Source organism: Crocodylus porosus, unplaced genomic scaffold, assembly GCF_001723895.1.
Source record: "Crocodylus porosus isolate Cpor-Errol unplaced genomic scaffold, CroPor_comp1, whole genome shotgun sequence".
In the NCBI taxonomy this organism is placed as follows: domain Eukaryota; kingdom Metazoa; phylum Chordata; order Crocodylia; family Crocodylidae; genus Crocodylus; species Crocodylus porosus.
In genome coordinates this window covers 612,738-624,082 of record NW_017728918.1, presented here as the reverse complement: position 1 = coordinate 624,082, position 11,345 = coordinate 612,738, and the positions used below count along the sequence as shown (strand labels likewise).

The 11,345-nt window shown below is 43.5% G+C and overlaps 1 long non-coding RNA gene across 1 annotated transcript in view; it reads left to right on the top strand.

The window, feature by feature from the left end:
* Positions 1–11,118, top strand: part of LOC109311470 — a 23,496-nt gene extending 12,378 nt beyond the window's left edge. Inside the window, exon 3 of the long non-coding RNA XR_002101517.1 lies at positions 10,877–11,118. This is a non-coding gene — a long non-coding RNA (uncharacterized LOC109311470). The remainder of the gene's footprint in view (positions 1–10,876) is intronic.
* The last annotated feature ends 227 nt before the right edge of the window (positions 11,119–11,345 follow it).

The window sequence follows — 11,345 nt, the reverse complement described above, 5'->3', positions numbered from 1 at the left end:
CTATCTATTGCTCTCCTAATGGTGTTTATTTAAATGTCCCCTGTGATAACAAAATAGCTGTACTTGCCACTTCAGCTAGCTCACCTCCTGAGCCTGAGTTCCCGGATCTTTTTGTGTTGCAAGAAGAAATCATAAAAGCTGTCCCTCCATTTCTCTGGTACCAGCATGCTAATGAAGTAGGACAAATCCATACTGCCCAGCCTGTAAAAATTAGATTACAGCTAAGTCTTTACCCAAAGTTGCTCAATACCTTTTACATACAGAAGCCGAAGAAGGGATACGCCCTGTTATAACTGCCCCTTTAAAGCAAGGTATCATAGTCCTGACTAAGAGCCCTTGTAATACTCCTGTTCTTCCTGTTAAAAACCTGTAAAGAATACCTACCGCTTTGTACAAGACTTCCATGTGGTAAATTCTGCAGTTTTACCTACTTTTCCTGTTGCACCAAATCCAGCTACTGTCTTAGCCTGCATTCCTCCTAATGCTTGTTATTTTACTGTTGTTGACTTGTGTTCTGCATTTTTCTCTATTCCTATACACCCTGATAGCCAGTTTCTCGTTGCATTTACTTATCGAGGACTTCAGTATACCTGGATGCGATTGCCCCAGGGCTATGCTGAATCCCCTTCTCTTTTTTCTCAAATTCTGAAAAAAAGATCTAGATGACATAATATTTAAAGAAAATTCTGTCCTTGTGCAATATGTTGATAATTTACTCTTGGTATCTACCTCCCTTAAAGCCTGTAAAAACAAAGAAGGCAGCACATCCCCCACCTTGGGGAACATTTGTAAATTTACATTTAGATTTTATTCAAATGCAAAAATGTTGTTCTTATGAATATGTTCTTGCTATTGTATGTATGTTTTCTGGATGGGTAGAAGCCTACCCATGTGCAAAAGCTGACACCATCATTGTAAGCAAAAAGTTGCTCAGAGACTTTATTCCAAGGTTTGGTATTCCTTTATCCCTAAACTCTGATAGAGGGACTCATTTTACTGGACAGATAATTTAAAAAGTCTGCAAAGTCCTGCAGATCCAACAGAACTTTCATTGCCCATGCCATCCACAGGCCTCGGGCCAAGTGGAACGCCAAAATTTGTGCTGAGACTCACCTCAAATGGCCAGATGCACTTCCCATAGCCCTTATAAGTATAAGATCGACTGCCAGCTGAAAGACTGGGCTTAGTCCACATGAAAATCTAATGTAAAGACCCATGAGGCTCCCCACCTCACCACCTGTTGCCTCCCACTTTTGTGACATACATTCACTTGATGATACCATTCTGGACTATTGTAAGGCACTAATGAAGTGTGTTAAGGCTTTTCATTCACAGATACAGGCAGCTGTCCTCAAAGAACCAGATGAGCCATGCAATTCTATCCTGCCTGGAGATTGGGTCCATATAAAAGTCCATCAACGAAAGTCATTGCTGGAACCTCTGGAAGGCCCATTCCAGGTACTCCTGACCACCAACACTGCAATAAAGTGTCAAGGACTCCAGACATGGATTCATGCTTCACACAGTAAGAAAACATCAGCCCCATTAGACCCAGAGTCTCCTTCATATCAATCTTGTAATCGGCCTCGACAGACTGGTAGTGAGCCTAGCACCTGCCAGCAGCAGAGCTCAAGACCAGTAGTGAGCCAAGCGCCTACTGGCAAAGAGGATTTGCCACTACAGAGCAAAGAGGATGTGCCCCAATGACACCACTATGCCCTTTGGGACAGGAAAAAGACCTCTACCTAGTTCCTGAGGTGGAGTTGGTTAGTCACAATTTGGGTAGTTCTCAGTATTTCCTTTTGGGCCATCTTATATGAACTTGACTCATCAGTTATAAGAAACTCTGTAAAATAAACTACACTTCCACACTGACAAAGAAGATCATTTCATGAAAGTATGTTCTTGTCTTTAGTTAATCAAATTGGGATAGATTTAAATGTCTCTCATTGTTGGATATGTAGTCATGTCCCTATCTATTCTACCGGAGGAATACCCATGATACTGGTACCCTTGAATGCAACTCAGATGTTATCCCCTTACTATTCAGATTTTCATGGAAATGAAACTTGGCAGAAAGTAAGTTGCAACCAGTCTGACTATGTATGATTAGCATATGCCACCCCTGGAAAGTTCTGTTGGACCTGTAATGGATCTTGTGTTGCAGCAGGAGTCAGTAAGTGCGAGGTAAAATTTAAGATAAATGGTGCTTGGTTCTTTAATGGTTCCTGGATATCTAACTACTCCCCTGCAGGTCAATTTTCAGCCTATTATTCACAACGGTTGATGTCCCCACGCTGTAATACAGGTGGATATATTGCATTAGCTGGTGACTATTTTGTGTGTGGAGATAAGGTCTATAAAAATCTTCCCTCTGGTTGGAGAGGAACGTGCTATGTCTCCGCAGCGCATCCTGCCTTTACTATTAGATCTCACCTTTACTATTAGATCTTACCTAAAGGAAGAATTCACAATGTTCACAAAATTACAGAAAATCAAGGGTTTTGGTGTATAATGTTCCCCAGCTATGGCACAGGCTTAGCTATGTCCAAGATAAAGAAAGTTGCAGCATCTCTGGAAAAGATTGCTAATACTACTGCTGCTAATTTTGATAAAATAAATACAGAAATGAAGGAAATAAGGCAAATGACATTGCAAAACCGACTTGAGTTAGATTATGTACTAGCCAGCAAAGGAGGTGTCTGTGCTTTAATAGGTAAAGAATGTTGTACTTATAGTCCAGATAATTCAGAAAAAATCCAGGATTTAAGTAAACATATTTGAAAGGAAGCAACTAAATTGCATGAGTCAGATAGTTGGAATTTGAGTTCTTAGTTCAGCTCTATTTTCAGTTCCTTAGGCTCTACCATCATTCATAGTTTGTTGATATTGTTTGTTGTTTTTATTGGAGTATGCCTAGTGTTTATGATAGTACAATGTTGCTTAAGTTGTGCTGCCAAGCAAATGTGAAATAGCCCATCAACCAGAAACGAAGTATATAATTTGTATGTTGAAATAGCAGAAAGTAAAGAGAAAGAAAAACTAGAAGATGAAAGGCTAATGGCTATAAATAACTGCTGTATTGGGAGGTCAGATAGCTTCCCACCTTGATTTACCCAAGGCCCAGAAAGCACTAAAACCTAAGGAGGTTTCAGAAGTAGGATTCAGAGAGCCTGAAATTGGTAAAGATGATTTAGGCCCATAGGAAGCAGAAATCAAGTCTGTGATAGAGGCGAGTATCTCCCTGCATGTGGATAAGAAAGGGTAAATGGGCTCCACAGAGTTGTAAATGGAGCGAGAGCTGTGGCAGTAATTAGTAAGGAAACTGTGTTTTGCCAATAATTGACAACCTGAAGGACAAAGAGCAGACCAGTTATTGCAGGTGCGGTGGGAGGAAATGATGAACTGAGTGATAGAGCACATCCAGCTGCAGACAGGATGTCAGGCATGGTTTATTCAACCACAGGGCTTTGGGACCAAAAAGGAGAGGTGGTAGCAGGGACCCCTTTTTTCTACTAACCACTAACCTGTAAACAAGAGGAAAAGGACAAATCCATACTTTAGGCTTGTAGGACTTGTCTGCACCACAGTCCTGGCATGCCCAGGGAGAGCATCCCTGAGCATGTCCAGTCCACCTATTCCCACCCATGCCACAAAGTAATGCAGCGGTGAGGTCATTCCAGGTACCTCCCCCCAGTAGCTCAAAACCCCTGTCTCTGCAGCACAGATGTACTAAGTGGCAGATACTGGACTGGTGGTGGTGGTAGCATTTCTTAGTCTTTTCTGCTAGCCAGCCAATTTCTCTCACAATGGACTCTGATCTGCAGGGGCTAAAACCAGTAACTGCTCTACTGTGAAAGTACCAGGAGGAAGAACTGATTTTTACCAAGCTGCACTTTAGACCTAGCATGTAATGCAAGGCATTAGACAGTTCCAGTGAGTCTCCATACTAGCTGACAGGGCAGTTCACCAAGGGCAGATCAAAAGGTCATGAAAAATACATGGAGCACTCTGCAACTTTCATGCCATTTAAGATGCAGTGTGGACAACAGAGGTGAGCTTTACCCTGCACAGAGTCAGCTCATTGATTGGTAGCGTTACAGTGAGGCAAGGATTGTTGGGGTGATCTCTTTTATTGGACCAACTGCATAGCTTGGATAGTCAGACAACCTTTGAATGCAAGACATTCTTCTTCAGGTCACCTGAAGGCTATGGAGGCTGGCTAAGACTCTTACGCAACACAGGACATGATAGGTATAAAGTGCAGCTTGGTAAAAAAAAAAAAAACAGTCGTTCCTCCTGTCTCTTTCACAGTAGAGAATTTACTGGGTTCATTCCTGGAAACCAGGTCACCTGAAGAATTGTCTTGCATTCAAAAGCTTGTCTAACTCTATTTTACCTACAAAGTTGATATAATAAAAGAGATCACCCAAAGAAATCCTTGCCTCGCCCACTGATTAGCATGCCCCATGACATCTGTCCGGACCAAATTTTGGATGTATGCTGGTAACACAAGAGTTAAGTTTGATCATGCGCAGACAAGCAGACAAGGTCTATGGAAAATTCCACAGAGTGCCCAGCATGTGCCCCCTGTGCGACCCTTGGCTTGTCAGTCACAACTGACCTAGTTTTGTGGCAGCACACATGCTCAGTTCTGCTCAGCAGATGAAGTAATCTGACCAGACACATGCTCAGTCTACTGACGTAATCGGACTAGAAATTTCTTTAGAGAAGACAACCTGATTGGCTACCTGGTTGTCATAAAAGACTTGGGGGCCCCTCCCAAGGGGGGGGTTTTGGTTTTAGCAAAAGAGAGTGAGAGAGAGTTTTTGGTTCTGACAGCGGTGCTGACCGGGAAGATTCGTCCTGAGAGCAGAGGCTGGCCTGACAGGGACTGCTCCTCAGGAGGGCTTTAAGCCCACTGGTCTCCTGTCCGAACCCTGAGAGCAGAGGCTGCTAATGCAGGGACTGCTCCTCAGGAGGGAGACCATGCTTGACCTGCGAACAGATACTGCCTTTGCAGAGACTGTGTCACAGGGAGAGATCGACCCGAACCTGAAAGCAGAGGCTGCGGCTGCAGGGACTGCCCCTCAGGAGGGCTTTGGGCCCACTGGTCTCCTCACAGCTACGATTTTGCGATTTATTCGATTCATCTTGATCTGATTATTCCCTATTGAACGAATTAATTTCCGGCTTCGACTTCGACCATGATCCCGCATCTCGACCACTGGCTTTGACATCGCAACTCTGACCTCCACATCGACTTCAGCATCTTAACAACCACCCGTTTCATCCACTTTGGACTGGCATCACACCGTTCTTCACTTTACAGTTCGTTGTTTGTCTCCCGATTAATGAGCTGTGACCAGCCCTGGCACTATCGAGTTGGGCAGCTACACCTAGCTCCATCTAGAAAGCAAGGGCTTAGCTCGAGAACCCCGTGGGCCAACAGACCCCTTTGTCATTTGTTATCTAACTGTAACCGAAGCAAGCTTCTCTGCCTACGCTCCAGAAGCAGAAGTAAATAAAAATCCATCCTTTGAAACCACACGAGTCCGCGTACCGCTCATACTCCTCGCCGCTAATCCTGCCTGTTCGAGCCGAACCGCTCGGCCCACCGTGACCTTGGGGCCCTGTTCCCCGACAACATCCTGTGGCGTGCTATGGGAGAAGTATTCTGTGAGCAGCACAACTGACCTTTCCCCACAACAATTTTGTTGCCATATCTTTCCATTTGGACCAGAGCAGAATTGGGAGATCAAATTTTCCATACCTAGTCTTGCATACATCTATGCACAGGGAGTACAAAGCACTAACATTTTGACCACCCTTCCCCAGGTCTGTAATTGCTTATACAAGATTTATGCTAAAGGCAACTCAGCTTTGGATTATGGAAAGGAGTCTATACAATAACGCTATCCAGACGAGGGAAAAAAGTAGATTTCAGCAGTGAACATCCACTGGTGCAGAGCATGGGAGGCCTGTAGATTTTGTGCAGGGCAACAGCTGCTCCGGTTATTTTCAGCTTGATCAAGCCTTGGAACAAGAAAGCTGCAATCTGCATGTTCAGTCTTCATGGATTTCTAAATTAAAAAATAATATTACACCACTGCTCCACAGAGGAGACCCTCAGTCACTCCTGGAAGGTTATGATTTTGTACATTGTTTAAAACATTTAAAAAAAATCTCAACAGGGCTTTTCTGTGCCTTTTGGGGGGGGGAGGGTAGAATTTTTTCCTGAGAATGAGGGCAGGCAGATATTTTCTTAATGCTGCAGTAGCTAAGGCTTTATTTAATCTGCCTCTTGGCATTGTGAGGTGCCAGAGAATTTGCCCTACAGAAGCAAATGGGAATGTCATCTTTTATTTGGCGAACAGCAGCAATTTTTTTTTTGAACTGGCTCATTCCCTGCCAGTTTTTACACGTTTCTCTGAAATGTTCTCACCACAGCAGTTTTTAAATTTGTAAGCATTGTGACTACTTACCACACGTTAGAGAATTAGAGTAACTCTACCTAGAGAGTATAAGGATAGAAGAGATGTGGAGGGAGGAGCTCAGCTACTAGGGGGCTTAAGCATGGTCAGCATCTCCATGCCTAAGATATAGGTACCAGGGTCCAGAAGTGGAATTCAGAAACCTACAGCTATTATGGACCTACAGCTACACCTATCCGATAAACTGACCTTCTCTGGGAGTGGCACCCTCAAGCATTCTGCTCTGGGCAGACTATCTCTACATGGCCTGTGCAAGGTGCTATTTAGCCCATTCACACAGTATAGGAGATGGGCTACCCACAGCAGTGCAGTAGTGCCCTCAAGCACACCACTAGGGATTCTAAGTTTGTCATATGAACATAGCCTAAGTTCCTTATCCTTTAAATAAAGAGAAGGGAGAGGGTTATGCCAGCCAATTGGAAACACTTTGAGAGAGGCATGTGTCCCTGACTTAAGCATGCAACTCAACCACACAGCCTGGCATTCACAACCCCAAACCCTCAGAACTACAATGCGGTGCCCAAGTCATCCTTTCATTTACAGGTGACTGTCTCATACTTTTCTTTTAAAAAGGAGTAATAGTGAACCTGCTACACACTATGAACTAGATTAATTGTTAAAGCAGCTGCCCAAGAAGTAAGACCTGGATGCTAGGCCCTCTCCATTCTGAGAGGACTCAAAACCACAGCTTCCACATGACAAGAGAATGTGTAAGAGAATGGAGAAGGGAAGTTCTTTGAGTAGATGTGATATCTTTTATTAGACCAACTAAATTGTTGGCAAAAACACTGTTCGCAAGCTTTTGGGCACAAACACCCTTCTTTAGGCATTGCTGTTATGAATTTGCCAAGGTAGAAAAGAAGCTAAACTAAACAAGAAGCCTGTGAAGATGCATATGAGAGGAAGTTTAAGAGACAAAGGGTAGGGATGGGAAGGGAAGAAAAATTGTGAAAGGAATGCCAGTGGTCAGCTTGAGGCAGGTTACCTGGTGTGTTAGATGTCGGGCAGGTTGTAATGTCATAAATGAAAGTCCATGATTTTTTGCATCCAGTAGATTTATGAAGTGAAGTTAATAGGCTCATCTATGAAAGGTGTTTTATAAATGCCTTTTGAGGATTAGAACTGAGAGATGCAAGAGGAAGTGATTGTCTTGTTAGAAGTGTGCACCCAGAGGTAATTGGATATTTTTGTCTTTGATAGATTTTTGGTGTGTATTCATTCTGGAGCACAGTTGTTGTTTGGTTTCTCCTACATATTTTCCGTCAGGGCATTTAGTGCATTGGATGAGATATATTACATTTCTACAGGTGCAAAATCCAGGAATGGTGATGGTTCTGTTGTGGGATGTAGTTTTTATGAGAGTGATGGAGATGTGTTGGTAGGTTATACATGTCTTTTCCTGGAATGGTCTAGAACCATTTGCTGGGTCATAGGAAGTTTGCTTCTGGTGATGAGGTTGGTGAGGTTTGGTGCTTGTTTAATGGCTAGGATGGGTGGTTCTGGAAAGATCTCTTTAAAAATTGGGTCTTCTTCTAGTATGGGTTGCAATTGTTTGAGGATTTGCCATATGGGTTCCAGGGAAGGATGTTATATCATAGATAATAGTGTGAAATTCATGGGGATTTTCTTATTGTACTGCAGCAGTTCTTCACATGGTATCCAGATGGCTCTTTCAAGAGTCCATATCTGGAGAAGCATCCTTGTTGAGTGAAAGCCCTCTTGAGATTTGTGAGGTTACAATCATGGGTATTCTTAGAGCAAATTCAGTGGTATTGTAGGGCCTGGCTGTAAATTACAGCTTTTTGGGTGTGTTTAGGGTGATTGTACACCTACGTAGATGTCTGTGTTGACCCGTTCATTTTTCTACCTCTTTCCTCCTCAGCAAAAAATGGTGGGACTGCCAAAAAGGCCTTGAGCTTGTGATTGACCAACTCTTGGATCTCCCAGTTTTGATGGTTCCTGGTAGAGAATCCAAGTGTCTCTTCACAGACATTGATGACACTTGCTTTGAAGGCACCCCACACATCGCTGACATTCTCCCATTTTTGTTCATTGGAATGCACCATTTTTCATTGAGACACTGGTAGAAGAGTTCTTGCTTGCTATTTCCTCAATTTAGGGTCAAGGTAAAGTCATCTGTTTGAGAATCAAAGCAAATCTGTACTTGTAAGTGAAAAAAAAAAAACCAAGAAGGTAGAAAAAGTAATGGACCATACTTGTGGATGGGAAGAATTCTGTTGCTAACAAAACGCTTGCTGCAAACGTTTTAGATCCAAAATTCTCAGGTGGTTCGGTTAAAAAGGATAGCATTGTTACAGCATTTAACTGAATAAATAAGAAATACATTTAGGACTATTAGTTGCAAGAGCACTTTCTAATGTTGAATATTTAACTTCAAGTATTTGGTTTAAGAATAAAAATTGGAAATTCATGTCATTAAGCCATTTGAAGTTTCAAGGTGTCTGGCCTGAAGTGATCACCCAACATTTTCAAGAATGTCCAGCACAATAGTAGTGTGAGTACGCTTCTGAATGCCATGGGCTAGACTATCAAAAATAAAGAAATGCCTCAAATGTCTGGAGATTGGACAAATTACACTTCTTTTACGCCTCTCTTGCTAAAAGGTTCACATGTCCCAGAACAGGTCCCAGCAGCAGGTGCAGGCTGTAGTGTGTATCATCTGCTTTGCTTTACATTTTGTTGGACATGGAGGGGAGCAAAAAAAGTCAAATTTTGGAAGACATGATGGTTCCTTTGCAAGGACAGAGACCATACTGTATTTATGCAGAAGTTGAGGCACCAATTGACACCTGGAGTGAAAAAAGCATCATGACACAACTGGGAAGCCACAGAAATAAACCTGTTTACATCTCTATTTCTGAATAATTAGAGCAACTTGGCATCAAACGCAACTGGGAACAGTGTCACAGTAAGACGAAGGCCTTAAAGTATGCTTTCCATCGCATAAAGGACCATCATTCTCAGTCCGGTGCTTCACGTAGAATGATTCCATTTTATAACAAGCTGTCTATCATCCTTAAAAGAGATGCTTCAGAGGCTTATGTGACTGAGTTTGGGACAGAGGTATGCATCACGAGGAACCAGAAACTCCCCGGCTCCAAAGTACTTGTCAAGCCACAGCTACTTTGCAAGTTCCACACAATCAGCCTCCTTCTCAAGAACAGAATCAGCCACAGACCAAAGACCTCACCTGGGACTGCTCAAGGGACCTCTTCAGCATGCATACAGAAATAAGCACCCCCTCTACTCTACTGAACCCATGCATTTTGGTACCAGGCACCCAGGAGGCTCAACAGATGCTTGAAAGAAATAACTCTCCTGTTCATGATGAGGAAGAGGACTTCAACTCAACCGTCCTTGTGTCGCAGGACTCACCAGGTTCCAGAGGGAGTACCATGTCAGGGAGGCAACAGCAGAGTCCTGAGATGGAGACTCCACTATCCTCGCGAAGGGTGACTAGTAAGTAACAGTACTGGTATTAGTAGTGTTCTGGATTTTTGGTTTTACAGATTTACACTCACAAATTTAGGCTGGGGGAGGCAGAGGGAGAACACAGTGCCGCTCCCTGTGGCGGGCACTGAACCCAGGCACTCCACACATGCTTGCAGGGCTGTAGCCACTTCCAGGGGGAACAGAGCTCCAGGCTTTCACCCCCAGTGGGGCCACTGCAGCAGGGGCTGGCTGCTGCAGCCACCTGCAGAAGTAGCCAATTTTTGGTGTGGGGCAGATGCACAGCTGGGGGGGGCACGGATCTTGCTTCAATGTGCACCCTGGGAAGCGGGATGCATGCTGCGGTGCTGGGACAAATATTTTTGGGGTACAGCCTTAAGAAGATGGTTGAGTGATAGTAGGTTGTCAGTGGTAATTCTTGAAGTGGCAATCCTGTTAAAATAATATAAGGATGACTCGCTGTTCTTTACAAATGTTCAAGAACTGATGATAGCTTTCTTTTTGTCTGTGGACAGGCACTGCTTCATCTTCATCTTCAAAAGCAGCTGCTAATGCTCAACGTCAATGTAATCATTGAAAAATCAACGAGAAGCTAAGGAAAGTATTCTTCATCTGCTGACAGATGCGTCTGAAAGCATGGCTATGTCCAGTGCAGAAATGACATCCGAATTGAAAGATGTGTTCAATGTGTTCAATGTGTTAAAGCATAGTGAGGAAGCCAATTTGGAGGTGATAAAATGCACTAGTAATGACATGGTACAATGTTTTAAGGAATTCAATCAGAAGTTTCATTTTGAGGGGGGAATCAAAGGTTCAGATAGGATTTTGTAGCAGAGTTTCATGAATGCCAATGTACTGGAAGCAGCACTGAGAGTAGCCCACCCAAAAAAACTCTGCAGTCTCTTGCAAAGGAGAGCCATGTCTCCTGTAGCTGCAAGAGGAGAGCCCCAAGGTGCTTCAGGGATTATAAGGAGGAGGAGGAGGCGGATGCTGATGTAACCTGGAGAGAGTGCAGGAGCAGGGCATCTTGTGGGGGAGCAGGTTCTCGTGACTAGAGTTTTCTATGATCCCTGCAGATTGGTGTGCTTCTCCGTCCCTCATGTACTGCCAACCCAGTATTCGCAAAGCAGATTGCACGTCAATATATCGGGGGCTGTGTAAACCAGGTTAGGTTCACTATCTATGTCTCTCTTTTCTCTCTACCTACTTTAGGAATTTTTTTATATCTCTGATAGAAATAAAGTATTGCAAAAGGACTTTGGAAAAAAAGTGACTTGTGTTTTTATTTTCCATACCAGAGGCTGGGTGAAAATCTTTTGTCATGCTAGGTGATACAGGGAGGCACCCAATAATATGAATCCTAAAGCTGGTGACAGGCAG